Here is a 27,035-nt window from a genome sequence, read left to right as displayed (position 1 = left end):
GTTTGTCATAAAATTTGTTGTTTTCTGGTAAATCACTGAGGAATGAGGTCACTAAATACTGGCACACATATATATTTCAGACTTTATATACTTTAGAAAATGCATGCTAACACAAAACCTGTTATTCTAGCAATGTTCTAAGTTTATAAGAGCAATGCTTAAAATCTATCCCTATTTTGGGCCTTTGCATCCCCCCTCCATTATTTTAGGCTTTATCCAGATTTCTTGAGCTAAGAGTTTGAGAGGTACAGATGAGTCCTATGTTTGGAGATTTCTTATGTTTTTATGGATTAATTCCATGATAATGCTTTCCATGGCTTTGCATATGAGGCTGGACATATTTATTGCTTTTTTCCATGGACAGTCTTCCCTTATGCAGGGAAATTGGTGCTGTTCTCCATTCATTTGGAACAGAACCAGTATGGAAGTTAAGACTGAACAGTGTTGGTAAGGGTGTGGCTAAATTATGCTTTATGCTATTCAAGATGTATCCTAGGATATTGTCATAATCTACTGACACAATATTTTTGCTTTTGATAGAGCTTTCAGTACTTTGTCTTGTGTGATTGCTGGTGGAGAGTCAGTTTCAGATATTTCATGTGAGATGGGGGGTAGGGAAATAAAGTTTGAGCTGAATTTATTGATCAGTAGGTTAGCTATAACTTCAGGTTCAGTGCAGGTAACATTGTTTATAATTAGCCCAACACATTATTGCATTGTGTTGCTGACATTACAAACATAACTAAAAAGGCCTTGTGATTGTCCTTTGCTTGGGTGGACATATTTGCCTTGAATTGTCCTTTGAAAGATTTAATTAAGCACCTGAATTGATTTTTAATTTAATAATGAGGCCTCTGTCACTCCATGTATTGCTCTTCTTACTTTTAACCAATAATCTCTTCTTTTTACTGTAAACTTGTTGATATTCAAGTTCCACTAATGGGATTTGTTTTTGTGATTTGCCCTTTGCTTGTCTCTCCTGGATTCTTTGGCATCTGTGCAGCTGTTTACAAGCTGGTATAGTTTAGTGGTGTATGTTTCTACATATTCAGCAGAATTAACTGGGTTTGGTGGGACTTTGAAGTTTAAGAATGTATCACTTGGATTTTAAAAGTACCAGGGGCAGAAGTAGTCTTTGGATTGAATGTTATTTTGAAGGAGACAGCTGTATGGGCAGACTTGACAAATGAAGAACATATGCAAGGCATGGACGAAAATGCCCCCATATTAGTAAAAACAAGAACCAGGATGTTGTTCCCCCTAGTGGATTCTCTGACTAGCTGTTTCAGGATGAGTTTATTGACAAAGTCCAGGAATCGCTGTGCTTCTACACATGTGGCGGTATAGATTTCCCAGTCATAGCTGCTTAGTTTACATCACCTAGGAAAATGGTATTGAGTTTAATATTGAGTTGTGGCTGGGTTTCCACTGGTCTTACTTCATAAACACAGTTCTTTTTACCATCATTCTAGATGCTCTGATACAGCCAGTTGTGTTTCTTATATTAGGGGTATTCATAACCCTCCAAACATTTTCCTTTTTTTTTTTTTTGGTTTGTTTGTTATGTGCAAGACCCATGGGGAAAGATGATTCCTTTCTACATATACATTACTTAAGGGAACAAACCTATTACTTGGGGCAATGCTAAAGTTATAAAAAATTACTTAACTTTCAAGTATATTTTTGATTTCCATGCTAGTCCACCAATGCCATTCCGTAATTCATTCTTTATATAAGTGAAATCAAATCTATAAAATTTCTGAATAACACCTATTGTGGCATCCGGTTACCCATGTGGCCTCAACACAGGCTATCTGACAACCCAAGTGCTAAATCCATAAATCAATTGAGAACATGGTGTCTATTGTTAAGCCAAATAACATCTTGAATTTTGTCTTCACTGGTCGCCTCTTCTACAGTTTGTAAGCATTATATTGGATGCTACCATCAAGTATGTTGTTCATCACTACATATCTGGAAGATGGCACACCCCAGTCAATATCAGGGTTATTTATATCTCCTGTAATGATATTATAACTGTTTTATAAACAAATATGGATGTAATGGCCAAACATGGCATCCTATTCAGACTTTAGGTTTGGAGGCCTGAAAAAAAGAGCAGCAGCCCACGGCTGCCATAACAGTTAGCAGCTTGGAGTTCTCCTCTGTCTATAAGGTAACTGATGTGAGTTTAGTTGACACAAAAATTGAAATCCCCCCCCCCATTTTTTATTTATTCTATACGCATGACACCCTTTATTAGCCGGGTAAAACAGTGGCTTGTTTTTCACACACAATGAACTATGTTTCATTTAGAAGTAATTAATTATTCATAGTCTTTCCTGGCTATTGTTGCTTCCAGTTCATATAATCTGTTATTCACACTCCTCCTATTAGACATAAGATATTTCAGGCTTTTAAAATAAGATATTCACCTTCTTGGGGTCCAAACATAAAAAACAAACAAAAAAAAAAAAACACAGATGCAACAATTTCATAAGATTGCCAAGCTGTCTGTTCTGCTGACTAATCAAGTGCAAGTTGTCCTTAAATAAGCAAAGACTTTTTGTTTCTAGATCTTCTATAATGTGAAAACCTTCACAGAGTTAGCTAACTATTTCCTCTTGACAATGTTTGACATTGCTGTAGCTTTGCATTTCTTAAAACCTGTGTGCCATTTTGCTCAGACAATGTCATAAAAGACAAGTTTAAAGCTCATTATAGACGCACTTGATATTATCTTCCTGACCTCACTTGTGGAGACATCAGTGTTGGCTTTGCCCACATCACTGGTGCCTGTCAATATAACAATAAAAGTTGCTTGACTAACTCCACCATGTCTGACAATTCTATAGCCTCTCAGACAAAAAAAAAAAATAACAGTATCACACTTGACCCAGGGAGAGAATACCCTCTGTCTTCTCAGTATGGAGTCACCCATAATTAGTGCTTAGTTCTTTTTGTAGGTACTGCTCACAGATCTCTGAGAGGCAACTACATAAGCTTGCTTACTCATTATTACACCTCTCATCTATCCCATTGGATGTTCTCCCTAATGCTCTCCTGCATTTTTTTCTTGTCTACCCAGATGAGTTCTTCCTCTCCATCCAGTAGTTCAGTTTCACTTCACAGACTTTTGTTACTGGAAACCACACAATACAGTTTAGGCTAGAATTCTCTATATTTATGATAGTGTCAGTATTACTATTTCAATTTGAGCTCTTATCATTGAAGAGTGCATAGTTTTTTTAGTTCCCCTAGAACCTCACCTTTACTAGACCCCAGTTCCTAAAGTCCACGCCGGGTCTGCTACTCACCACCACGCCCAGACTCACTCTATTTTTGCTGCTGCCAGTTGTGGATCCTGAGGGTGTCCTGGGGGCTCAGATCATCCATGTTTCTGTCCGGGGGGATTTATTTAAATGACATACCCACTCCCTTTCCCCACCCCCACCCCACTTTCATTGATTACATCCAAGAGCAACTCCCCTCTTTGGACCATGCCTCTCCTTAGGGAGTTTAACAACAAGCATTCTCCCGCCTTGAATGGCATGCCCATTCCTTCCCTGTTGCTTTGTCCGTCACTTGAGCTGCTAACTGAGCCCAGGTCGACTGTGTTATAGTCAGGGATTTATCCTTCTATGCCACCAGAGCAGCTGCTACATTGAAGAGTGTATTGTTTCAATTATGTGATCTATGAACTGCGGGATTATTGTTGGGACAAAATATTTTTGAGAAGTTCAATTTTTCAAGAGGGGTTCCAGATCTTCCTCTTTTTAAGAGTTCATCAGAATGTGAGTTAATATCTGTACAAGTTCTAAAATTAGTGGGTACCCAGTCCATACCTAAATGACCATCAGTTTGCATTTCAGTGTTTTTGTAAAAGGTATTACCCATGTTAGTAATACTATCTGAATCATTGGTTTGGCAATTTTTATCTTAAGATTCCAGATTGAGAAGCTGTCCCATTCTATATAGATCTGACTGGAAATATGTGTCTTGTCACTTGATAAAGGAGGAAAACACAGACTGAACTGCTACAATTTTAAACACTCTAATACTGAGGAAAATATTGTGGTGTTTGTTGTTATCAAGTATAATCTTAGTGGATTTATGTTTGGTCTTTACTATATTTACAGAAATTGTACTGTCTGAATCGCTGCTGTTACCCTGCTGCACATTTTGTGCCTGGTACTTTGCATTAAAAAGCCCCTACCTACTAAGTTCCTTATGCAAAATTTGTCTGTTTGTTCCATTATGCTTCATACTTTAACAAGCACATCAGGTAAATTCAATTCAATGTAAGAATTAGCACAGCACAGCACAGTAAATATCTGAACTCTTAAACCCAGGGCTAACCCTGTATTAAACTGCATCTCACAGTAGAGATGCAATGGGGGCAGAAATTACAAATTCTACCAACAAAAGCCTTTGAAACATTATGTGCAGGATTAAACTGCCTCAGTGCTCAACACACTGCCCACCACGCCAAACAAACAAAGACCATCCACTTGTCTTGCATCCACTCAAGTAAGTTTCAAGGTGGAAGTGATGTAGGACATTTCAACTGTCAAGACATATTTCTCATATTATAATGTTACAAAATGAAAGACAAAGAAATAACTTTGAAAACAAAATAGATTCTAAATACCATAAACCTGGATCCCATTGCCAAAATCTCAATGTTGGCAACTATGTAAAGGCATAAAATGAGCAGTATGACTGTAAAATAAACAGTATAGCCCTATAATAAATATATAGCACCTTGTCTAGTGTGGTATCAGCATCATTATATCACCTGCCATGTGGCATCTATTCGGTGACACTGTTCAGCTCAATATGGAATTCTGCTTGTTAATAATGTCATAGCTGTTTTTTGCCCACTTTAACTCATAGTCATAAAAAGATACAAGAACCAGAAATCTGAACCTACTTCAGCAAATAAAAAATCATGGAGGAGATTCATATTTGACACACAATAACTACCCGTTTTCTGGAACAAACCTCCTCTCCAGATTAAGCAGTGTGGCACACTATCTTCCTTTGAGAAGGAATTAGATAATTGGATGTGCATTCATAAATTCACCCCAGGTAAGACAACCCTATTGTTTCCTGAAAAAGGAGGTAGGATCTAAGGGTGGGTGCTGCTAAGGTGTAAATTGTAAATGTCCACAAGGCCCAACTGCCTTGTACCTTCTATTATTCTATGATTTGGTTAAGGTTCTTCTGATTCATTTCATGCTTTTGCAAGTATGGCAACATTAGGGAATGGTTCCAGTCATTGGTTGAAGGTAGACAGGGACCTTCTCCTTGAGGAGGACAGCACTTACTGCACTGGTGGAAGTTTGCCGTGCAATCTTTTAGAGTCCAAATTAAGATCTAAATGTTGGCAAGAAAGATTGAGGTATCCAGATCTGTTGACACTGAGGCATAAAGCCCTAACTATGACCCAGGTGGTCAGAGACTGATTAATGGTCTTAATGCCTGATGGGGTTGGCACAGGTTGGGAAGGAAAGATGAGGCATATGTGTGCTCACCTTTCCTGATGTATTGTTTGGGGAAGGTCTGTGGGCAGGACTACTGCATGTCTGACTCTGATAGGCGCCAGAGATGAAGGGCAGCAGGAGCTGGATTAGATTGTGGGTCAGCTGAGGGAATTCTCATTACAAGGACTATGGTAGGACCACTCACTCAAGCACCCTAAACCATTGTGAGCAGCAGGAGGGACTGAGTCCAGGTCACTTCTGTGTACTTCAAATGGCAGCTAGAAGTGGAGTTTACAACCCATGGTCTGCAAGAGTATATAAATATCAGACCATCCCTCTCACAGTATGTACATATGAGTGGATGTTACTTAAGGGGAAAGCTACTCTGCTACAACAGAAGCATCCTGCCTTACCTGCTGAAAAAAAAAAAAAAAAAAAAAGAATAAGACAGGTCTAGGGGGCTCCAGTTGCTTTTGCAGCAGGACTTGAATGAATGACAGCTAAGGCTTTCAGAAGACTTAGAACAGGTATGAAAAAAATGTAGCCAAGGTTAACTAAGGAATTCAGAAGTTTGTACATAACAAAGTAGAATTCCGTCACAGAGCTCTAAAACTCTCACATTTCAAGAAGTACCCAGGAGCTCAAAGATCCCTGGCATTGCACCAGTAGCAGCAAGAAGTCGAATAACAGTGGTTCCTTACTTTTGTTTAAAACCTATTATGTCATGTTATATGTAGCTTCCCCTAGCACTAATAGCTAGAGTAGGAAACTGGAGCATTTAAAACAAGTGGGTTTTTTTGGTTCATTTAAAGGATCACACCAAGTTTCTTCTTTCTTTCATAACATTTGAGGGTGTCTCCCGGCCACTCAAGTATAAAGGAAGATCATTTGGCATTATACATGTAGGTGAGGACCCACTTTTACATCACATTTGTTTGAAGGCAGAAGAAGACAATAAGCCTATATTATTTTTCTTTTTGAGATCATTCTACATTTTCTCCTCCCTTCTTAACTTTTCCTTATTCAATTTCCATTTGTTTTACTCCTTTAAAAAGATTACACAGACTGGATGCAGACCATTGTTTTGGTAATTCACACAGAAGAGAAGGGCCCTGAACTTCATTTATCATACAGAGTGTTTCAGTTTTGAATCATGGGCTACAAACGGTACATGAATATCATGCCAGTATGATCAGTCCCTATGGTTTGAGAATTGAATGATTTAGACTATTTATGTATTTATCTATTGATTGATTAATATTTTGCTTGCCAGGAAAGTCTGACTGAGTAGGAGCTCATTTTCAGGGGAGGCCCAGGAAGAAAAGCTCCAAAGTATTACAAAACATTTAAAGAAAAATAATTATTCAATTATTAAAAAATAATACAAAAACAAACACAGTTTAGATAAATATACCAAATTAAACATAATATGAAAACGGTGGTTAAGAGTAGATGCAAGTTATATGACAACGATTTAACAGTTAAGAGAAATTTTAGCCCGTATATAGTGAAATTAAGTTAGTTAGTATAATACAAACAGGAACTGCAATATGAAATGAGAGAGAAAAGCATGGTTATGGTATGTTTACAGAGAAAACCAGAGGAAATAAATTGACAGAAGTAAGGAAGTGAGTGAAGAAGGGAGAGTAATGAGATGTAAGGAATGAATAGGTATTTGTTCACATTAACAAATGTAAGGTATGAATAGGTATTTGTCAACAGTTAGGAATATAGTTTATCCTGGTGTCAAGCAAGAACAGAGTCAGCTTTTGGCTAGGAAGTCTTCTAGAATGGTTTTGAAGAATGGGAGAGAAGGTATTGACCTCATGACTAGAGATAAGGAATTTCAGGCCTTAGCAACATGATAGGAGTGCAGACAATACCCAGCAGATTTGTAGACAGACAGGAGTTTTGGGTCATTGGATGATAATAACCGACTAGGAACAGTTGCGTAGAATGTTATTTTGTGATGGACAAGTAGATAGATTCTGGATAATTTTATAGGTGGTAGAAAGATTTGTATATGTTAGTTGATGGGATAGTTCTAATCAATTTAGGCTTTTTAGTGCTATATAGCAGAGGGTTCTGAAAGAGATATTTGCAGTAAATTTAGCAACTTTGTTATAGCATTGCTCAAGTTTTGATTTTTGTGATGTTTGAAGGTTAGTAAGGATGCTCCATAAATAAGTGTGTAAAGGAGATAGCATTACTGAGGCAATATATATATATATATATATATATATATATATATATATATATATATATATATATATATATAGTAAAGATTTGACCTGGTTGGTATGCAAAATAATTGCTGTGTGTGTGTGTGTGTGTGTGTGTGTGTGTGTGTGTGTGTGTGTGTGTGTGTGTGTGTGGGGGATCCCAATCAATGATAGCCTGGATGCAGAAAAAAGCCTTTGTGTGAGTCAGTTAGGATTTTTGTTTGGAATGTTGAAGGCTTTTGGTCTCCATGCTGGTTTTATTTTGTTGTTATAAAACCTTTACAGAGGAGCAGAGACTATGGTCAAGATATCAGGATCTTTGTTTATTTATTTGTTTATTTATTTATTTTGTTCATTTGTTTGCTTATTTTTATTTATTGACCAAAGTAAAAAACATTGATCCTAGTTTACCATTTTCAGACTCAATCCAGGAGTACAAACTCAGTAGATTATAATATAACAAAATATTGTCATTGCCCAGTTTTAACAGTAAGAGTTAGAAAAGAGACATCTAATAAAAGGTAGTATCTTACAAAGAATGTAATGTTTTTTGCATAGTCAGTGTTTGTAGCAGTTGTGAATAAGATGTAAAACAAAAAAGTGGATTGTTCATAGGTTCATAGGTGTTTACTAGGCTGACGACCACAAGAGCCTTTTTAAGCCTAGCCATGCATCCCAAATCTCTGACAAGTTTTGATACCATTGATAAGTGTAAGCACGGGCCTGGTAGATGAACCATTTACAGGTTACCTCTTTGTATTACAGACATAAGTGCCAAACCAGGGATGAATTTCCAGTTTCCCATCCAATTGTCCAAATTGCACTTGAATTGGGTTAGGGAGGAACTCTGCTTCACATGCATGGGGAGTCTGTTCCATAGACGAGGTAGTCTCTGGGATGCATACCTATCTCTCCAGCAAGTCCTATTTATATCACAAGCAAGGTTTAAGTCTTTAGAATGGGTAATTCTGCTACCATTTGTTTTGTGGATATGCAGGAGGTCCATCAGAGTGGGGTCTGACAATGCCCTGTATGTCAGGCATAAATTTCCCCTCAAAAGCCTGTAGGAGATGGAATACAGGGACAGGGACTTGAGGCAGTCTGCATAGGACATATTACTTATACCCTGTATTCTTTTAGTGAGGAACCTCCGTGGACATTCCAGTTGTTAGATATGCCTGGTTAGGTACATACCAAAGGGTGCACTGCACTCAATGATAAGTCTGATGAATACCGAATACAGTGGAACAATAACTTCCTTGGACTTAGATGCCATACCTTTGTTTATAAGTTGTGCAACATAGAATGATTTCCTCACCACTGTAGGCACATGATGATCAAAGGCTAGATTACTATCTATGTGTGTCCCTAAGTCCCTGACTACTGGGTCAACTCTAAGGGGTGTGTTGTCAATATGACAGTTACCAGGGATGGATGACTTCCCAAAGGATACTATTATGCATTTCTTGGCATTTAGTTTTAGTCCATGGCTCTGACACCAGTTATTTGTCTGTGTCAGCCCCTTCTGGAGAACATTTGCATCAGTGCGAGATTCAATGACAGCTCCTAATTTGCAATCATCTGCAAATTTAGTCAGCCACAGACAACTGACATAGGTCTTGACTTCTGGGAAGTAAATGCCAAAGTGGAGTGGTCCAAAGACTTATCCCTGAGGGACTTTGTAGAGGTGGACTCCCCAGTTCTAACTTCCTGGGTCCTGTTTGTGAGCCAGTTGGCTATCCACTGGGTGACATACGGGTTTGTACTTATCTTCTTGGGTTTGTCAACAATCCCCAAGTGGGGTATTGTGTCTAATGCCTTGGCCAGGTCAAGGTATGCAGTGGGAATGATTTTGCCCTCATCCATTGCTTTGGTGACCTTCTCAAAGAAGTCCACCAAGTTGACTAGGCATGATCTGCCCTTGATGAAACCAAACTGGGTTGGGTCCAGTGTCTGGAGGAAAGATGTTGGATGCTGCCAGATTCAAACCATCAACACTATCACACATGCTATTGTGAGCCACAGCAGGAAAAGTAGAATGTTGTTAAGGTTTTGAAAAGCCATACATAAATCAATAACCCTTTAAAAATGTCTGCACACAGTTATACATATATAGAAGTGGGGTAGTTCATGAGGAAATGTTATGGTCAATGTTGTGGTTCAAGTGTTCGCACCACCTCCAGAAATGAGCAGTACAGTAACTAAAAAGATTAAGTTGTATCAGTGAGGTTGTGAAAAAGGAGAGAATTTGTGGGAAGTAGGATGAGGAGTGAGGCTAAGGGGGGCTAAGATAATGTAGAGAAATAGACTTTGAATATGTGAACATTTGGTGGGAAGGGAATACAAGATAATGCGGCAGTCAGGGGAGAGAATATTCCTAATTTGTCATGTGGTCTTCCCTGGAAATATTGCTGGTATTTGTAGCCATGTCTATATCACCCCATTAATATCCAAATGACTTTTTACTGCTTTTAATCTTAAATTGCTTTTATTGGTTTAAAGCTTTTTCCATAAAGTACTAATGAAACCACCTTTTATATTTATCTTCCCCTTGTTTCTTCAGGTCTAGATCACTTAATTGAACTATCATTTAAGCAAATATCTTTTCATCGAACCCTTTTAATTGAACGTCCTATTTGTTAAAGACTTTGATTATTGAACGAAATTACATCAAACTATTTTAATTGGCCACCTAACAAACTTTAGCTGTTACATCACTGAACAACTCCAGAAAACAGGAATATTAACAAAGTTTTAACATTATTTTGATATATAAATTTAATAGTTTTAAAAAATTACTTAAATAAAAACAAACACTACTACTACTTTTAATTGTAATATATTTTTTCTTAACCCTAACTAGCTCAGCACATCACTGGGATGTCTGTCTCCCTTTCTTTTATACTTCTAGCTTATGGATCCTCCTAAGTCTATCCTGTTTGTTTACTATTTGTTTTTTGCTTTAATTAAACATAGTGTATCCCTCCATGTGCCTGGAACCTAGCTGTCTCCAATAAAACAGACAAATTAATCTCTTAGAACATTGCCCAGTGAACTTGTCGGTAATTCCTTTTGATTTAAAAAAAATGGAAAATAAACAAAAAAGAGTTCATACTCCTCAACTTCACCAGAACCTGTTTGCTTACCTAGACCAATAGACAGTGCACATAGTCAGCATTTCTGATTGTTTCTGTTGAACAGAAACATCTTTGTGCTGCTAACTGAACCCAGGCTCTACCCGCTCTATTCGCCCTCTTAGCACCTGGGATCTCTCCACTCCTCTACCCTACCCCCATTCCCACCCATCCTCTCTCTCATTACATTTATACTCTATTATCTGTAACCACACCTCTCTGTACCTCCTCCCGTCCCTCACCACCAGCCCCTCCCCTTTCTCACATCATTTGCCTCAGTAACCACTCCTCTTCTCCCTATTCACATCGTCTACACTGCTCTCATTCAAGTACCAGTACATAGTTCCTTTTAACTTACTCTCAAACACCCACTGCTACAACATTTGTAATTAACCTCCTTAAGCAAAACTGTCTCATCGTGCTTAATTATAAAGCTAGTTTTTTAAACCATACCCAAATGCTCATCTGTGTCTCATTATCCTTGCTATTCACCTCCTCTGCCACATCCTACCACTGCTCTCTCCCACCAACATACCACACAACTACTCTCTCTGACCCCACCATCTCTTCTCACCCTAGCCACTCTTTCCCAGTAGCTCCATCTCTTCCACACTGTAACTTCAACTTATTTAAAGTTAATTTTTTCCCACTGCCTACCTTCCCACCAAACATCAAACTATTCCACTATCCCAGAATTAACTATATCTCCTCCTTCGGGCTACTCCTTTTAAAACTAATCTTATCTGGGGATGTTCATCCTAATCCTGGACCTACTATCCACACATCCCTTCCAGCCCCCCCTCACCAACACAACTCACCACAGCTTCAAATTGTTCTCAAACTACCACTTCTCCTCACACCAAACACGTATCTCTCATATCCATAAACATCCAAGGTGTCATGAACAAAATCTCCCCTCTCCATGCTTGGATAGCTCAATACTCCCCTGATATTCTGTTGTCTCTCTGAAACCTGGCTTAAGCCTCAGATTTCCAAAAATGAAATCTTACTACCAGGGTATAACATCATCCAACAAGATTGGATCAAAAATTAAGGTGGAGGTGTTGCCATAATGTATTCTAATCAGCTCTCCCTGCAGCCTCTCTCAGTCCCAACTGCCGAGTTTATCCCTCTGAAATTCTCATCAACAACTGTCACCTAAACTCCTACAAAAAACTCACTATTGTCGCTATCTACATCCCCACTAGAAATAGCATTCCTGTCCTTGAGTGCTTCCTCTCCTGGGTCTCCCTAACTATCCCCTTTGAAACTGTCATCCTGGGTGACATAAACATCGACTGGATGACCATCAATACCAAGTCCCCTCACTCCGCCATCAATCTCTATGGTTTCTCCCAGCTTATCTCCAACCCAACTCGTGTACATAGACACACTAACACTACCTCCACTCTAGACTGGATACTCACCTCCAAGCCTAACCATTATTATAACCCTTGTTCAATATGGGATACTCTTAGTGATCACCATCCTACCTCTATTATCAGATATTCTCCCTAGTTTCACAAACCCCAACAATGCAGAGACTGCCATAAACTCTCAGGTTTCAATCCTGAACTGTTCAACAACCTCCTATCTTCTTTTATCTGGTCCTTCCTCTACAATCTCCCTCTAGATCATGCAGTTCTTGCCTTTAATAAAATTTATCTTGGCACACTAAACCCTAGCTCCAGTAAGAAAAATAGAGTAAAAACTCTTTCTGCCCCTTGGCTAACAGATGCCACTAGAACCCTCATGAATCAGAGTGATTCTGCTTGGAAAAAAATGGGACAAATCTAAATCTCCCACTGACCACCAAAAGTATAAGTCGTTACATAACAAAGCCAAAAGTAATATTATCTCAGACAAATAAAACTATTTCAACAAACCACTCAATAACCCACACTTTAATCCCCAAAAATTCTGGAAATCTTTAAATAAGTTACTACATCCTGGCTCCCCATCACCCCCTAACCCCTGCCCTAATAGCTCCCCCAATGAAACTGCTACAGTCTTAAATTCCTTCTTCATTAACTCTATCTGTAACCTTACAAAAAATTATGCCACTATACCCTCCCCCCAACGCTATCCCTTCCACTAATTTTTCTTTGTCTTCTGTCCCCACAGCTTATATCAAGTCTCTTCTCTCCAAACTTAAACCTTGCTCACCATCTGCAGATAACCTACCACCTCAATTCTTAAAAATTGCTGCAAATTCTCTTGCTATCCCCATCTCCATCTTGATTAACAGATCCATCAAGGAAAATATAGTCCCTGATATCTGGAAAAAGTTCTATATCATACCTCTACATAAAGGTGGAAGAAAAACAGACACTTCAAATTTTAGACCCATTGCAATACTATTCCCGCTATCTAAAATACTAGAAAAGTGCATTCACCAACAACTCCTTAATTACTTTATTTAAAAAAAACCTTCTAAGCCCCACATAACATGGCTTTTGCCCTAAGCACAGCACTACTGCTGCTCTTACTTCCTTTACTAACACAATAGTCACATCACGTGATTAAAAACATGCTCATCTCCAGCTTATTTCTTGATTTATCCAAAGCCTTCAACACTGCCTCTCATAGTTTACTCCTTGCTAACCTAGCATCTCTCAACCTTACTAATGCTACACTCTCCTGGTTCTCCAGCTACCTTACTAACAGATTCCAAGCTGTAAAATGGAAATCCCACCTCTCCTCCTCTCTACCTGTTCACACTGGGGTACCCCAAGGCTCCATCCTTGGATCCCTTCTGTTTAACATCTTCATCAATAATCTTCACTCTGCTTGTCCACTCTCTGCTGTTATTCAGTACACTGACAATTCCACCATCTCCTGCTCTAAAGATATCACTTCCTTTCACACCCTTACACAAGAATCTCTTCATTCTATAGAAAACTGGCTCAACACCAACCAACTTATACTAAACTCCAAGAAAACAAAACTTCTATTTCTTCCAAAAAACATGCAACATCATAAAGCTGCATTCTCAGTCTCTTCTCTAAACAATACAATCATCTCTACTAAACCAAACACTAAACTCATACATGTTATAATTGATGACCACCTAAGATTCAATCTACATATTCAGCAATGCATAAAAAAAACACATCAAAAACTAGGTCTCCTATACAGGTACAAACAAATACCTCACCACTACCTCCAGGCTCACCCTAGCACAAGCCCTCCTACTACCAACTCTACTCTATGCTGCCCCCTTACTCACATCCTTCCAGTCAAATTTCATGATTACATTAGAACAAACATATAATAAAGTGGCAAGGTTTGCTCCTAATTTACATTATCTCACTCATCACTGTATAGCCCTAAAAAACCTGCATTGGCTTGAATTCCAACACCAACTTCTGCTCCCCAAATTGCTCTTAACTCATTCAGTCTTGCACACACCATCATTCTGTCCCTCCCTCTCTCTCTCATCCAGCCATATATCCCTAGTCAGAACTATCATAAGCCCCAACTCCTTTAAATCTGCCTTAGAAAGCTACTTCCATTCATCCTGGTCCTGCCATTGTTATGACCCAACATAATCTAAATGTAGTCTTCCTCCCTCCTAACTACTCACCTGGTTTCCAAAGGTTATTCCTCCTCTCATTTCTCTGCTTCTCCCCTCTTTTATCTGTCTTTCAAATTTTCACTCCTAATAACTTTTGCTACTTTGCTAAACTGAAATATGATGTAAACTTGTTACCCTCTGCATTATACCTATGGTTCACACTTTTCTGTATGTATAGACATTGCTAATTGAATGTGTTATGTCAACTACTTATACTAGAAACATATTTACTTTTTTGCAATTTGTTATGAGTGTTGGAGCTTTTGTCCTTCGGTCTCCGCTGAAAATGGGTTCCTGCCCAGACAGACTAACCCAGTTAGCAAATGTCAACTAAATAAATAAATAAATAAAATAATATTTTCTATACATTGTATTACAATACAACCTGGCAGACCGGACTGCTCAGAAGTGGGCGTAGCCTCAGTAATTAAGTTAAAAATTGCAAAACCTTTTTCTCTTTCACACCCCACACCCCTGCAAATTAAGGCTACCAACTGCGAGAGTGCACTACATTGATGAAAAGGGTAAACTAGGAATAGACTATAAATATTCATGCCACCATCTGTATGAATATTTATTAACTACCACCAATTGTTGGATGGTGGGCAAGTTTAGGCAGAACTTACTATTGCGGATATTGTTGGCTAACAAAAATAATTTGATAAAATCAACTTCAACGATTACAGTCTTTGGCAAATTGGACATTCGATTAAAAGGGTTTGATGAAAAGATATTCACTTAAATGATAGTTCAATTAAATGATATAGACCTGTCTGTTCTGATGATTTTATATATTTGTATTCTGCTTTCACTGTTTTTGCAATATATGACCTTGAGAAGTTGCAGGCACACACATGAGAAACCCTTTGCTGATTTGTATTTTTCAAAAAAATTACATTCACTCACTCTAATATAATAGAATAAAGAAATTTGTACAGACATAGGGGGAAGTTACTACTTCTATTTACTTACTGCTCAAATGACATAAAGGCACACCCATACAGACAGTTGTCCAAATGTAAGTGAGTGGTAGAATTAGACATCCTCGAAATTCCACTAGCCTTTTACACAAAATTGCTACCCCCATGAGTAGGACTTATATAGTTAACAATGGCCATGCAACTAATTATGAATGCAGCTTACCTAGGCTTTCTTTGTTTCATGTTTTTGATTTTTTTTTCTGTGATAACTGCATCTTTGGGATAAGAATTTCACCACTCCATAATAGAAACAAAAATCCATTCTCCTTCTGTAGTATCATGAGTGGTTGCTGTCTGTTAGAAGAATGTGAAGTCTGGGAGCATTAATTATCAAGGATAGTGAATATTTTAATGTGGTGACATAATTATGGTGACCACTCATTTCACTTTTAAAGGAATACAGTTTCATTCACTAAACACGGTCTTCTCTTAAAGATAATAGTGGGTCAAACAAAAGCATTTTGTAGACGATGAGGCCTTTTCTGTCACCAAACAGATTACAGTGTTAAAATAAATAAAAGTAGATAAAAGGCCTTAAAGCTTTCTTAAGAAAAGTTAAAGCTGTCTGAAAAAATATCTCATTAAAAAAGTCAAGCAGAAGCCTTAAGTTAGTTAGTAAGCCTTAGATCCAGTCTGTTATTAGACACTGCAAAAAACAGCTCTTATATATCAAAAATGTCATTAGGCTTACTAGGCCCTCAATAGATTGGCTTCAAATGATTATCCTTTCTATGCAATCTTGTTAACTTCTTCAAGAGAGTCACTTAGGTTTTACTTCTGCAAGAGGGTCACTTATGTTCTTGACAGGTGTCTTACATTATATCTTGACCCAAAGTATTTTACACCATACCCCATATGGGCATCTTAAGTAAGCTAAATGCTTTAAATATAGATCCTTACTTGATTAAATGGATAGCAAAGTAACTAAAATCAGAACCCATATAGTTCATGTTCTGTGATAGCTGCATCATCTGTCCTGAAACTGCTTACCCCCTATTTCTGAGGTGGAGTTTATAAAACTGGTCTAACAGCTTTTGTGTTATCTGATTGCTTCAAGGCTTGCTGATTTAAAAATAGTTTCTGTTTGTAAATTCTTGCATACACTGTTGGAAACTCCTGGGTTCTGGCTGGTGTGATTCTCAAACAATCTGGAAATATATTGCTCATGATAGGTATATTTCTTGGCATTTTAACCTTTCAGAGTTCTGCATTGTCTTAATTTTGCCTGACTGAATTATTTTATATATTTTCTGGCATTGTTTTATGTTTCTCATCTGTCCTGAAACTGTTTTCCCCCTCACTCCCACGCTATTCTTGTAGAGTTGTTATAGTTGGTGGCTTTGCAGTTGCCCGCCCTTACTGGAAATTTGATCTGGGACACCCCTCCCAGTCTGGTGTTCACTCTACTTAATACAGAGAGAACATTTGAGAATGCCAACCCACTTAGGTTCTTAACCTCTGCTCCTCCTTCCTCTCTCCTTGCACTTTACTAAAAAAAAATAAAATAAAAAAAATAATAATAATTGCACTTTATTTTGCTTTTGCCTCTTCTTAAAAGTACTCAGTTGTATTTATTCTGCTGCATTTATTACTGCTTGGTAGTAGCCTAATTAAATTGTAACTGTTATTCTAAGCCTTTCGGTTTAAGCACTTTTGTTGTACATTAAGAAGGTATGCTGTATCTAGCTTTGTTTGTCTAACCTGAGCACTAATCCAGGCCATCTTTTTTTGGAGAAGGTTCCCCTGTACCCTAGGGGCAGGAGTGTGCAGTTAGAACTTGACTGATTGAAGACTGTTGGAACAGGACTCAGTTTTTAGATTTTTTACTGGTTAATTGGGTAATTTGTTTAAATCAGTTTCCCCGTTTTCTATTGTTGTATAAAAAAATGCACTTTATTCATCTACTTTTACTGTATTTGTGTTTCTTCCTACTTTATTGCATTTATTCTGCTGCATTTATTACTGCTTGCTAGTAGCCTGATTAAATAGTAACCGTTATTCTAGGCCTTTGGTTGAAGCACTCGGACTTCAGACCAGCTGTTTTACATTAAGGTTTGTGGTCTGCACTGTTGTGGCAGGATAGGTAGCTTACATCCTTCTAAGTTGGGAGTTGTTGATTGAAGACTTAGAGTCTGTTATTCTAAGAGTGTATTAGTTCTGGTTTAAGCACTTGGGCTTTGGGCCAGAAAGGTGTGGTCTGCACTCTTGTGGGAGGAGAGGGTAGATTCTGCCCTTCTCAGCTGGGAGTTTCTAGTTAAAGGCTTATTATGCCTGCTTATTTGAACTGTTTCTTTCTGAAATTGGTACGCCTTGTTTGCTGTAGCATAGACTAAATTCAGACTTGCTGAATCTAGCTTTGTTTATATAACTTGAGCACTAATCCAGACCATCTTTTTTGGAGAAGGTTCCCCCGCAACCTAGTGGCAGGAGTGTGCGGTTAAAACTTGTCTGATCGAACACTGCTGGAATGGGGCTCAGTTTTTAGCTTTTTATTGGTTAATTTGTTTAAATCAGTTTGCGCATTTGCTAGTGTTATATTAAAAAAATACACTTTATGTATCGCTGCTTAGCTAGGGTTAAACTATTCCTGGCACCATAAAGTCTGCTCTTAATTTTTCCATGAGAACTAGCCAGTTTTTTAGTTTAACACTCAAATCTGTTTCTTTGAGCTCAGCACTTGTTCAGAACTCGTTGTAAGTACTAAATAAGCTACAAATTACTACAGCACTCAACTTTCCTCACTTGTCTAGATGAAAACAGTTTTTAGTACTTAATAAATAAGCACCTATCCAAGCATGTCTAAGGGTCAGCTCCCAGTGTTTTCTCCTACCTGATGAATCTGGGCATCTTGGCGCAATGCAGCAATTGCCTCATGTACACAAACAACCCTCTCCTCCTACCACCCAACACTACAACCTGTGAGAGATACACTTATATAGCCAAACTGGAACCAAAGCTCTCTTCACCCAAGACTGGACTAGACAGTCAAGAGGAGAAGGTAAACACTTGCACCACACCAAACTCATCACATAGTCCCTCAAAACCTACACCATCAAAACACACACATAGCAACACAAAACACACACCTAAATTCACAGAGGCTCTCAATAAAAATATGCTCAACAGAGACCTCCAAAGCAGAAAATGCATGCAACCTCCACGCCCAACACAACTTAAATGACACATAGCTCACAAACTCAGTGTGCTACTCAACCACAGCCCATAAAGCATAACAACGTACCCAACACTTTAGTCATAGGTGGCTCTATAGTCAGGCACACTGATGTTCCACTCACCAGGCTAAACAAGGAGAAAGTTACTGTCAGCTGCCTGTCGGGTGCCAGGATCCACCACATAATGCACGCACTCAGGTCACTCCACAACAAGTACAAATACAACTGTGTCATTTTCCATGTTGGTGTGAATGACCTGAGATGTATCTCCCTGGGCTACATGAAAAGAGACATGGAGGAGCTCTCCGATCTTGTAGCCCAAGCAGGTATGACCCCAGCCCTGAGTAGCATCCTACCATCACCCAGAATGATACCTCAGTACAAGGACAGAAATGATTGACTTCAACAATTGGCTAAGCTTCTGATGTCATTCTAAGGGGATACAATATCTGTCTGCCTGGGATGACATGATTGACAGACCACAATGCTTTGCCAGAGATGGCCTGCACCTGTCGCCCTTGGGATTCCAGATACTGACTAAGGCTCTTGCCACCCCTATAGTGCCTTTTTAGGCAAGGTTCAAATGAAAAATTCACCACCATAACAGGTACAAGCAAGCAAAATCTGAGGTTATGTTACTCAATGCTAGAAGTCTAAACCTCAAAATGCATTCACTCGAGTCACTCCTTAAAATGGAGAACATCGAGATCTGTGCAGTGACAGAGACCTGGTTCAAGGCTCCAGAAACCACCCCTGCATTACCAGGCTATAATTCATACCACACGTTTTAGCCACCTAATCTGGACCAAAATACTAAAGGTGGAGGCGTGTCCATATTCATTAAGGATATCCACACCTCCAGACTAGTTGCTCAGCATAATGCATTCGAGATTATCCAAGTGCAACTAACTCTGGGCAAGACCGCAATCCAAATTGTAACTTGCTACAGATCCCCCACCATGCCCCAGGATTCCCACTCCTTATTTCTTGATACACTGGAAAATATTAGGGTACAACCCAACACCCTAATAATGGGCAATTTCAACTACCCCACCATTAACTGGGAAAACTACTCATGTACCAACTCTTTTGCTCAACGTTTTCTGGAATTCATAAATTCCAATGCCTTGGATCAACTTATCTACATCGCCATCAGGGGCAGCAATATCCTAGACCTGGTCATTACCAACATGGGCGACCGGTGTTCCACACCAGAGTTCAATTCCTCATTGGTCAGATCCGACCTCAAGCTAATCATCCTAGACATCAACATCCCGCCCCCACCCCCCATTAGGGAAACCACCATAAAATATATCTTCAAAGCCAACTTCAGGCTTCTTAAGACAGAAGTGGCAAACCTCACGACACCCATGCAGATGGACAATAGAGGTACAACTGCTGAATCCTACACAAATGCACTTTATAAGCACTTACACGAGTGCCTGGATCATGCTATCCCTAACAGAACCAAGATGCTATCCTCCAAAAAAAGGAAGCCAATCTGGTGGTCCCCTCCCATAAACAAACTCTACAACAGAAGAAAGAAACTGCTGCTAAAAAGAGTAAAATCCCATGATTGGAGGAACTCACTGGTCAGCCTCAGTAAGAAGCGGAGATCCCTCATAAAATACTTCAAAGCTAGTTATGAAAACAAAATTGCCACTGATTCTAAAGACAACCACAAAGCATTCTATAGCTATGTCAAAAATCTCAATGGCAACACTCAGATCTACTCTGAGTTACAGCACAATGGCACTAAATATACAGAACCAACTGATATTGCCAACATCATGGCAGATAGGTTCAGTGCTAACTTTACCCCCCTCACCCTCTAAAGGGCCCATCTCTATAACAGAAGAATGCAAAGTTCCTGTAATAATGGTTGCACAGGTAATAACCACACCCTCCAAAGCCAAGAACACAGCATCCATAGGACCTGACAACATCCCAGGCTGCATTCTACATTTACTACAGATGAACTGGCACCCCACCTAAGCACCATGTTCAGTCATAGCCTCACCTCAGGCTCTGTGCCCACTGAATGGCGCACACCAACGGTTATCCCACTCCACAAAAGGGGAGCCACCATGGACCCCTGGAACTACCGCCCCATTAGACTAATGAGCCTGGTCTGCAAGGCCATGGAATGTTTCATCATGGAACTTATAAACAAAGATATTGGTAATCTCCAAACTCTGGACCCCACCCAGTTTGAGTTTGTAAAAGGTAGATCATATCTCCTAAACCTGGTTGACTTCTTTGAAGCAGTTACCAAAGCCGTAGATGAGGGTAAGGTGGTCCACACAGCCTATCTAGATCTCACCAAGGCTTTTGACACCATTCCCCACTCTTGAATTATAGATAAACTCACTAAACTAGGTATAAATCCCTATGTCACAAGATGGGTTGCCAACTGGCTCACTGACATAATCCACACTGTAAAAGTAGCAGACTCCAAATCCGACTTCAGACCAGTGACAAGTGGAGTACCACAGGGTTCAGTTCTGGGTCCTCTTCTGTTTGGTATCTACTTTTCCGAAGTACAGGCTAACACAGAAGGTCTTTGGCTAATGAATTTTGCAGATGACTACAAACTAGGAGCCATAATTGAAACTCCTAACGATGTGGACATCCTACAAAAGGGCCTCACTGAGACAGATGCCTGGTGTCAAAGCCATGGCCTTAAGGTCAATGCAAAAAAGTGCATTGTCATCCCCTTTGGTAAAAAACTCTATACCCATGAGCTACCACATAGGTGGTAGTCTACTTAACACCAAAAGTGTTATAAGAGACCTTGGCACATAGGTGGACAGTAGTCTCTCCTTTGATAATCACATCGCCACAGTAGTCAGGAAATCCTTCTATATGGCACACCTCATCACAAAAGGTTTCTCATCCTGGAAAAAAGAGGTCATTGTTCCCTTCTACTCATCACTCATTAGACCCATTATAGAGTACAATGCCCCTTTTGGTATGTACCTCACAATACATCTACACCAACTGGAAAGGCCACAGGAATACCTCACAATGATGATTACCAGCCTCAAAGAGATGCCCTATGCAGACCGTCTCAAACAACTCCAGCTTTACTCCGTCCCATATCGCCTACTCAGAGGCGATCTCTGCCTAACATACAAAGCTATGTCAAACCCAGAGCTGTTGGACATGCTCCACTTAAATAAATCCCAATCCTTCTGAGCTACACACTCTAGGGACCTAAACCTTGTCACCACAATAAACAAAACATGCTGGAGGGATAGATTCCTGTCCCAGAGACTTCCCATACTCTGGAACAAACTACCTACCTTTATCAAACAAAGCTCTTCATTAGCACTCTTCAAGAAAAATCTTGATGATTGGATGGGAAATAGGAAATTCACCCCGGGATCACCTCTGTGGCTCTGCTCGTCAGGGGCACAGGAAAATAATTTTCTTGGGTGGCAAAAGCCAGGGTACCTTTTTGGCTAGGCTTGTATAGGCCCTAGGGTGAATAGCCTAGTACCTACCTATGAACCTATGTGTCAAGTGCCTCACCTGACAGTATGAAGAAAACTAATGGAATCCCCCAGGATTCTGTATTAGGGCCCTTCTTTTTTGTCAGTTCCATTATCTCCAAACTAATAACCAGGACTCCTGGTTAGCCAATCTTCTTGATGACAACAAACTGGGTGTTATTGTCACAACCCCCTCTCACACCTGTACCCTTGAGAAAGAACTTAACAACCACTATTGTCAACTCATAATATAGGCAATACTCCACTACTAAATGAAAATGTAGTCAAGGACCTGTGTATCTTAGTTGATAGCTCCCAGTCCTTTGATATGATAATAACTGATGAGAGAGTGGCAACTGTAGTCAGAAAATCCAGCCTAGCACAACTAATAGCCCAGGGTATATCATCCAAATCTAAAAATGTCAATGGTCCCTTATATTTAGTACTGATTACACCAATAATACAATACAATACAATGCCCTCTTCAGGATGTGAATCATACAACATACAAAATGACTAAGGAAGCTCAAGAGGTTCTTAAACACAAAGATTTTAGGAATACTGACCCTATGCCATCAACACAGACTAGAAACTCTATCCCTTTACTCAGTATCTTTTAGGCTCTTGAAGGGCAAATTGTGCCTCATCTACTGTGCAATTACAGACCCCAATTCCTTGATATTCTGTATCTCCACAAGTCTAATAGCTTAGAAAACACCAGAAGTCACCAGGGAAGTAAATAATGTGGGAAGAAATACCCAGGGAATTGTTATGGCTAGGCTTGTATAGGCCTTTGGGCCAATAGCCTAGTACCAACCTATGAACGTAAGAAATGGGGACTTAAATCTTCACCAGCAGATAAACAAAACACGATTGGAGAGACAGACTCAATATACAGCTCCTCCCTCATCTCTGGAATAAGCTGCCTCAGCAGGTTCTGTAGTTCAATACATCATCCTTCAACCAGCACTTACAGAATGGATATGTACCCTGAAACTTTCCCCTGAATTTGTCTAGCTCTCCTTGTAAAAGGGGGGGCATGGCAAGAGAGTGAGTTTTGGCAAGGCATCATTGGTTGCGGCCCCTATGAATCCTATAAGATCATACCATTTGGAATTAATTTATTTCAGATCTGTGGACATCATCATAATCATCACACCCCAGTTTCCTACTTTTACACAGGTCAGGGTGTTGAGTCAACTATTGCTATCTCTGTTGATTCAGTGCCACATTCATACCTTCTTCAACAGACATGTCTGACTGTCACAGGTCATCTCTCACACAATTCATCCATCTCTTCGTTGGTCACTCTTGTCTCCTCTTGCCTTCTTCCTTTATGTCCCAAATCTTCTTCACCAGATTATTTTCTGTGTACCTGCATGGGTCCCCAAACCACCATAATCTGTTCTGTTTGACCTTCTCTACAACTGGAGCTACTTGGACTTCTGGTCTGATGTCCACATTTTTATCTGTCCTATGCTGTGCATCCTACCACCTGTCTCAGGCACATCTCCATCACTTCTAACTTCCTCAGCTGCTCTGCCTTCACTACCCAGGTTCCTATACCATACAGTAGTACTTGTTGCACCACTGTTTTGTGCAACTTACTTTACAGCTTTTTTGACATTCTTCTGCCATACACCATCCCTTACACTCTGTGCCAATTGACTACAGCCCTTCTGTTTCTAGTTCTGTGTCTAGTTCTGATTTGTTGGCAAATTGTGTTTTATCTGTCAGGTTTTTAGTATTATTTAGTATAAAAAAAACAAAAGAAAAGAAAAAGGAGAAACAGTTCAAATGAGGAAATGCAATATATGACATATGCAGTAGGAAATTGTAGTACACATGAGATATGTCTACATAGGTCTGGATTTCAAATCTCACTCTAATGCACCTTCATAAAACAGGATGGGTGCCTTATCCCTCTTTGCCACACAAACAGATTTGTAGCTAAGAACTGAAGTTATTCTTCATACAACCAACTGCAACAGAATGTGCAACCTGTTATGATTATTGCTTGCAAACATATAGCTCTGTCTTACCTTTCTGTGTTTCCTGATCATTCATCAGTTATCTGACCAGTACTCTGAGACATGCAATCTGTAAGCCATGCTATATCATTGACCTTAAAATGTGTGAGGATATTAACTGGCAATAATATGATATGCATTTTCCAACAACTGAAGGGCAGTTCAGATGGTACAAACAAGCACAGACTGCTCTTTTGGAGGGTGGAGCAAAGGTGAGTTGCTGTTATGGCATATACAATGATACAACTGTTCTATTGGGGGGACAAAGCTGAGTTACTGTTATGGCACATACAAGCATAGACTGTTCTTTTGGGGTGAGCAAAGATGAGTTACTGTTATGGCACAAACAAGAATAGACTGTTCTACTGGGGCAGCAAAGGTGATTTACTGTTATGGTACAAACAAGGATATGTTGCTCTTGTTACTTTCCTTGGTTTTGCATCCTGCCTGTTGTTTGGTCTTGTGAGGACTGTGAAGTCAGAAACTGCAATGTGTATCATTACTTTCTAACTTGTCTCTTCAATGGTTTTCCAGTACAAATGTATGGTGCTAAACTGAGGGCATACAGTGATCATCAGTACTTTAGAGAAGTATGACTGTGTGAATCGTTGATGCCTGAGGTCTTCTACTTACTAATGGACACATATAACTCAAATAAGTCTCGCTGTCACATGTTACAGTAATGTTTGTATAAATCTCCCACCTTTTCCTTGCTTACTGTAACAAGCGATGAAATACAAGTATATGCCATAATATTATTAAACAATACACTCCAGGTTCAGGACTTACCTTGTAAATGCAGCAGTTGCCACAGTGTTAATACAGGGCTGACTCTGTCTGATGCAAGCATTACGCAGCCAATACATGAGGAGCTAAAGGTAGTATGAGTTGCCTGGCATCAATGTTACTATATGTATGTGTGTAGGAGGAAGGTTTTAGGCCCTTAGGTTGTGAATAAGTGTGCTATGCATTGTCTCATAGCCAATGCAAGGGCATACTGAGCATGCCTATGTCTATGTACACCCACAGCAGCTGGTATGTCCCCCTTGACTCCTCATCTGCCTGTGACTGCACTAACCTTGGCATTGGTGGTGTGAAGATTTCCCCTTCCCCTTGCTAATCCTGCTGCAGCTGTTGACTCAGGATTATGGTGTGTAACATTGCACATACTGTGAAGATTTTTGTACATGTCCATGGTTTGTACTGCAGGGCTCACCCAGATATATCTAGCTACCATAACTTTGATGGCCAAACACATGCTCTATGATATTCCTGGCTTGGGGATGTACCTCATTATGGCATTCTTCCATGTGAGTGTGCATTTCGGATGGGTGTCATCAGCCATGGTTCCAGTGCATAGCCTGCATCCCCCAGTAGATGACCCTGTGGGATATCCCCTTGAGCAAACATCTGGTACATTTGGGAAGTGTGCCATATTTGTGATTAGTGGTAACTGCCAGGGTTGCCACCACACACATTCAAGATAATTCCCTTGGCATTACACATGACTTGGCAGTTGATAGAGTGGTAGCCCTTTCTGTTAATGTAGAGCCTGCCCTGTTTCTCAGGTGGTGCCTTAATTTTTACATAGATGCAATCTATGGCATCCAGTACTGCAGAGTAGTGCACTACCTGGCAAAACTGTTGCATATTTCTGGGCCTCTCCTCAAAACTAAGAGAACAATATATGTGCTCACTGGCATGTTTGAGCATAGCATCCAGGAATATGTGGAGGATCCTGGATGCTGATGCCTGTGACACCCCCCGCATATCCTCTGTTAGTCTCTGGAAGGTACAGTTGTAGCTAATATTCTAAGGTCTACACATACCTTGTTTTCCAGTGGGATGGGTTCCCCTCGGTTGACTCTGGCTCTGAGTTGAGGCAGGCAGATGTTGCAGAGTTCCTGTAGTGTGTCTCTATCCACCCTGTAGTGCTCTACAATTTTCATGTTATGTAGGTTGTGATAAGATAAACGTGGCCAGAAAACTATTCTCCTTCTCAGCCTAGCCCTATTGGCTGCAGCAGTAGCATTGGCTTCAGCTTCTAGCACATAAAAATGGATTAAAGCAGCAACAGCACCTAACATTCTATCTGTGTAGACTTTCCGTGTCTGTACTCCAGATGTTTTGACATCTGCAGGAAAAACCAGTATGGTGTCTACATGGATGTTTTATAGCTTGTTGAATATCTCCACCATGTTGGATTGGTTGACTAGCATGCAATTCAGCTACTTATGCTGTAATTCACATCTATGAAACAGACAAAAACAGATGCAATCCATTAATAATCTACATCATTATAAAAAGGCAAATGTGTAGCTAGCCAAACTGATGGTGAGGAGAGTTATATATGTTTAGAAGACTGCAAAAATTATTTTCCTTCAGGATATATCTGTACAGAGGAGGAGTAGTGAACATCAGTAGGTATGCTCCCATTTTGTCACCTGCATACTGCATGTGCTGCAATGTATTTAAGAATAATGTGAAGCAAAGGTTTTTGCACTTTTATCTGTGTCCATTAGTTAGAAGTGTACTAATGGCATGGGCTTGTTTGTCAAGCCATTTCAGAGGTACACAAGATTGACAATACATGAAAATGAAATGCTGTGTGATAAATATGTAAAAGTGTGTCAGGGACAGGTCCTTTGATAGCACTTGTAGCATTTCAAAGACGTTTTGCTAGCAAAATGAGTCATTTACCTGTTCTTTAGTGGTTGGGAGCAAGAATGAGTTCACTGTTATAGCACAAATAAGAATGGACTGCTCTTGTGGAGGGGCAAAGGTGAGTTACTGCCATGGCACAAACAAGAATATGTTGCTCTTGTTACTCTCCTTGTTTTGCATCCTGCCTGTTGTTAGTATTTCACATCTGTAGACTGTTTTATGTTTCTCCAAAGGGTAATACTGACTGGTTGCCTTTTTTGTTTCATCTGGAAACA

Source organism: Protopterus annectens, chromosome 2.part1, assembly GCF_019279795.1.
Source record: "Protopterus annectens isolate FY-2018-M chromosome 2.part1, PAN1.0, whole genome shotgun sequence".
Lineage (NCBI taxonomy): Eukaryota > Metazoa > Chordata > Ceratodontiformes > Protopteridae > Protopterus > Protopterus annectens.
This window is presented reverse-complemented; position numbering follows the sequence as displayed.